Below are 5,797 nucleotides of genomic sequence, written 5' to 3' on the forward strand. Positions count from 1 at the left end.
GGCTCAAGAGCTTCGGGTACGCTTACAAGAGGTCCATGATCAGGCATGGAACCAACGCCTTCGAGAGGCCGCAGACCGTCCTGACCGACTGTGGCGCATAGTCAAGGAGACTACAACCACTCCCTCTCCTTCTCAGCCCCTCCATGGTCCCCAAGGCCTGGTTTACTCGCCTCAGGACAAGGCGGAGGCCCTCGCACACAGCCTTGAGCGGCAATTTCGCCTCAACGAAGTCGACGACGACGAGGCTGACGCCCACGAGACCCGCGTTCATCGTCGGGTCCGTCAGCTTCTTCGCCGTCGTACAGACACCACCTTTCCACCGGTCACTCTCCCGGTGGTGGCGACTTACATTAGTAGCATTCCAGCCCGAAAGGCCCCTGGCCCCGACGGTATCCGGCCGACCCTTCTTCATCACCTCTCTCCAGTTGCGCTTTCGTACCTGGTTAATCTTTACAATAGCTGCCTTTCCTACAACTACTTCCCTCCCGTATGGAAACTGGCCCGTGTCATTGCCCTCCCGAAACCTCGCAAAGATCCACTCTTCCCACAGAACTACCGTCCCATCTCCCTCCTCAACTTCCTTGGCAAGATTCTAGAACGCATCATCCTCTCCCACCTTCAATCCTTCCTCGATTCTCATTCTACCCTCATTCCCCAACAGTTTGGGTTTCGGGCGGGCCATGGCACGGTCCACCAACTCATCCGCCTCCACGACACCATCCGCAGAGCGCAACTGGAGCGACAAAGCACAGGCATGGTCTTACTAGACATTGAAAAAGCATTTGACCGAGTGTGGCACGAGGGCTTACTATATAAGCTTGACGAATATGGTTGCCCTCTCCACATCATTCACATTCTTCGACGCTTCTTAACTGGGCGCACATTTTATGTCATGCAAGGCCGAAGCCGAAGCTCAATCCGGGCCGTGGAAGCTGGTGTGCCCCAGGGGTCTCTCCTCTCCCCGATTTTGTACGCTATTTACACTAATGATATCCCCTCCCGTGTCCCCAACCATCTAGCCCTCTATGCTGATGATACTGCCGTCTTCACTTCACACCGAAACCTCCAGTTTATCGCTCTGAACCTTACACGCCACCTAGAACAGATCACTCAATGGAGCAATATATGGAAAATAAAAATTAACGCAGACAAGACACAGGCCATCCTCTTTACAAACAAACGAACTCCGCCAGCTCGCCTGGTGGAACTCGAAGGCCGACACATTCCTTGGTCACAGACAGTAACCTACCTAGGTCTCACCTTCGACAGCCGCCTCACGTGGAAACCCCACGTTGATGGCGCCTGCCACAAGGCTTACGGAATGATACACAAACTCTACCCTCTGTTGAAGAGCCCCGGCCTTTCGATACAATCCAAGTTGCTTATCTGGACGTCCTGTGTCCTGTCACTCCTGCTATATGGATGTGAACTATGGGGACTAGCTGCTGACACTCACGTACTCCAGGTCCAAATAGTGCAAAGCAAATCACTCAGGATCATATTAAACGCTCCGCGTTATGTCTCCAACTACGACATCCGCCGTCTTCTCCACATTCCACCCCTTGTCCATCAAATCCGCCTTCGCGCCTCAAATACCCTTACCTTCCTACAAAACTCACCTCATGATCACCTCACAGTTCTTAGTCGTGCTGTTGGAGACACACCTTACGCTCATCCGACGCTGATACTCCAGCGCCGGTATCGTCCCAACTGACGGTTTCACTGCAGTTGCGTATCTACTGATCTTTTTAATCTGTCAAACTTTATCATTTCTATCGACCTAGACATATAACAAAGCCATTTCGAACCTAATACTCAATCTGAAGGCAGGCCTAAGGCGATCCTTCGGCATATAAGTGGACGAAAGTCCCGTCAAGTTTGCGGTGGTGGTGGTGGCGGCGGGTGCCACTGTGTGGGGAGACGCTGACTAGAGCGGAGCGCTTGCTACTGGTGTTGCTGCTGCCGTACGTTGGTTCGAGATGCCGCCCAAGACTAGCGGGAAGGCCGCCAAGAAGGCTGGCAAGGCGCAGAAGAACATTTCGAAGGGCGACAAGAAGAAGAAGCGCAAGAGGAAGGAGAGCTATGCCATCTACATCTACAAGGTGCTGAAGCAGGTGCACCCTGACACGGGCATCTCGTCGAAGGCGATGAGCATCATGAACAGCTTCGTGAACGACATTTTCGAGCGCATTGCGGCCGAGGCTTCTCGCCTGGCGCACTACAACAAGCGCTCGACCATCACGTCCCGCGAGATCCAGACCGCTGTGCGGCTGTTGCTGCCTGGCGAGCTGGCCAAGCACGCCGTGAGCGAGGGCACGAAGGCGGTGACCAAGTACACGAGCTCCAAGTAAGGAGGTGGCTCTGGAATGGAAGGAAGGAAGGATGGAGAAGGCTCCTCCGTTGCGAGAGCGGCAAAACGGCCCTTTTCAGGGCCACCAACTTGCCTTTTGCGGGAAGGGCGGAATTGTTGTTGTTGTTTGTGTGTGTGGACGGCTGTGATGTATGTGTGCATTTTGATTGTGGGTGGGGGGGCGCGTCAAAGCGTGTTGCGCGGGGTACGGCCACGAGGTTGGTCGCCGTGGCGTGGAATGGTGGCACGCCTCGTTGGCGTGGTTTTTGACCCATTGGTGTTGTTGGGGTGTGTGTGTGTGTTACCCGTCTGCGAGGGGGGACAGTGCGATCGGCGACTTTTGTGTCACCGTAACGACGGCCGTTTGCGGGTTTGTTTTTTTGCACATCATACATGGCGAGGGTGAAATGTGAAATGTTTTTGTTTGGTTTTTGTTTTGTTTTTTTGCCGCCCACTATTCCCTTTGCTGTACGCCGAGTTTGACAATGGTGCGACGTAACTGCAGCGTGGAGGTGTGTGAGTGACGTTGAAATGAACGTGCCATTAAGACGCATTGTTGTTGTATTGTACTGTACGTGTACGGCGACACGCACGATGATGTACCATTCGACTCTGATGTTTGATAGCCGTGTCTGACTGATTGCGTACGACGCACGCACACCGATGTCGTCATTCAAGATGCACGCTAGACGACGACGGCGGCGGCGGCGGTGGTCGTTTGTTTGGCGAATGTCTGTACACGTGTTTGTCTGTGTCCATCCGGTATGTATTTGTTTGTTTGAAAGTGTTTTGTGTGTCGGTGACGTGGTCCGATCCGTCGCCCCCTGAGTAACTGTCGATCGGCGCGATAGACCGGCGTCACGCAACTGAACCGAAGTCTTGGGCACACCCGTCATACTGTTGTACACCGTCGCGCTGAGAACGGTAACGAAAGGTTGACGTTGATCGGTCGAATGTCTGGGCAGAACGTGAGGAATGAGGCAAGAGTGCAAGGAGGGGGGGCAAAAGAGAGAGGAAGGGAAAAAGGGGAGAAACGCATTCGTAGAGCAACGGAACGTTCCCGTGTCGGAGGCGTATTGGAGCCGCACTGAAATGCGTTTAACGGCGGCGCGGCTGCAAGTGTCTGCCGTGGTGAACGTTACCTTTGACGGCTGCATTGGGCTTTGCCTTTGCTTTCGCTTTCGCTTTCGCGTTCGCTTTCGCTTTCCCGGATGTACGTAACGTTTGTTGATATGGTTCTGAGGAAGAGTGTATGACAGTGCCGTGCCGTCCATGTTCGTGTGCCCTCCCATTGTGTGTATGCTATTGTCTGTGTACTTGAATGATGTATGTAGGTGTTAGTGGACATGTTTTACCAGTGGGGGGAAATGGATCGTCGATAGTTGCCGTCACTCTGTCACGGTCGAGATGACGCACCCTCCGTACAGAAAGGTGTCGAGAAAGTGAGTGTGTGTGTGCGTCCGTGAATTGGCAGCGTTTGGAGGTGGGCGTGCCCTGCATGTGGCCCGGAAAAGGCTGTTCGTTAGGCGGTAGTGTTGTGTGGACAGGGGAGGGGCATGCGTAACGCTGCTGGCATGGCATTTCGGGAGATGGGAGGGGGCAAACGAGGAAACGAGGAGCGGCGGCCAAAGACGGGACGGGGAGGGGCGCGGTGTGGGTGGCTTGCGCCTGTGCTCGGCGTTGTGGTTTGTGCAAAAGAGGAGGAGAAAAACAATGTGAGTTGCCAGGGAGGGGAGCGGTGTTGTGTTGTGGTTGTCGTGGTGTAGCCGCAGACGCGGCTGTCAGTGAACGTGGCGAGACGGACGGATGCGCGGAGGGGCGGGGGCGGCGCATTTCGCCGGTGCCGTGCCGTGCCGTGCCTGAAAGCCGCGTGGTCGCTGTGTTGTTGGTGGCGTGGGGGCGAGGAGAGTACCGTACGGGTGTGCTTGTGCGCCGGAAATGGCACACTGCGCCCGCCCGTCTTGGAGGCTGATGGCTGTGGTGTGGAAATGGGGCGCGGTGATGTTGAAGCACAGAAAAGAAACCAAGAAAACGGAAGGCGTGATGCGGCGGTGGTGGTGAGAGCGGGAAAAACAAAACAAAAGAAAAAAAACAACAAAAAAAAAGAAGGAAAAACAACAAGAAACAAAAAAGAAAACAAAAAGTCTATCAATATTAAAATGTAAATGGAAATGGACCCAGGTATAACCTCCCTGCACAAATAGCAGAGAGTCCGATGATAATAAAAATGTGCCAGAATGTTAACGTCCCTACAAAACAAACCCAACGATAATATTAATGAAAGAGTGAACCGTATGTAACATTGCAACAGACATAATGAAACCTGATAAATTGTATAAGGGCAGCAGCCGTTGACCTTTGGCCCTGTATTCAGAATAAAAAGAGCCAAAGATCGTTACCCCAATGAAAAAGACACTGAAACACGTATGTAACATAGTAGCGATGGCGAGACATTGTAGCATCTGTGACCAGAGAGTTTGCGCTGGACTGCGCGAGTGTTGCGAGCGGTTCTCAGTCAGTCAGTCAGTCTGTGTAGTTGAGGGCTGTACTCTGTCAGTAGTCGTCGCGTGCAGTACGCTAATAGTCGTCATGCAGAGCGGTCGGTCAGTAGTAGCAGCCGAGTGCGGTTGTGTGATGTAGGCGGTCGGCAACACTGGTCAAGATGGTGAATAAGGTATACTGTTAATTGATATAATCGTTAGATAATGAGAAATTGTATTTATTGTAATTATTCTCCAACAAGTTCCCCAATAATAATTTTTATTTCAAAAGCATTTTTCAAACATTTAATCTTTTATTGAACTAAAGAGTTCGTTCCACTTCTTTGAAGAAAAATGTCACTAAAATCACAAAGAAAGAGAATATTATTATTTGCAATGCAGTTCCTCCAAGCGCTGCGCAACAACCAGAGCAGAAATGTGACATCCATTTATTCGGAGGTAAGACTTTAATTCTGATTGTTTTGCACAGGGCCAAAGACCGATATTTCGGTTTAATTGAAGTTTCTTGTCACTGAACGGACTTTTGTAAATGTTGTGTGAAGACTTTATATTTGAGTCAGATTGCGAATTGCACATTTTTGTTGCCATTTTCAATACCTCTCATTGTGGGCGAGGTTACAATTAGCGCAATGTCCATTAGCATCCGTAAATAACATTGTCCATTATTTTAAATATTGCTGGGAGGTTACAACACACACACACACACACACACACACACACAAAACAAAAAACAAAAAAAAACAAAAAATTGCATTTATATCCGCTCCTCAATTGTAGATACCCCTTACACAGCTGTGTGCAATGAATGAGTGCTGGCTGGTAATTAATTGCACTCCTTGGAGGGAAATGCCATAGGAAGTAGTCTTTAAAAAGTGAATGTTTTTCGTTAAGAGACAAAAGTTACTTTAGAAAAAAAGTAATAGTGGGGCTTTTGTTGTTGAACAAA

Source organism: Schistocerca serialis, unplaced genomic scaffold (genome assembly GCF_023864345.2).
Source record: "Schistocerca serialis cubense isolate TAMUIC-IGC-003099 unplaced genomic scaffold, iqSchSeri2.2 HiC_scaffold_702, whole genome shotgun sequence".
NCBI lineage: Eukaryota > Metazoa > Arthropoda > Insecta > Orthoptera > Acrididae > Schistocerca > Schistocerca serialis.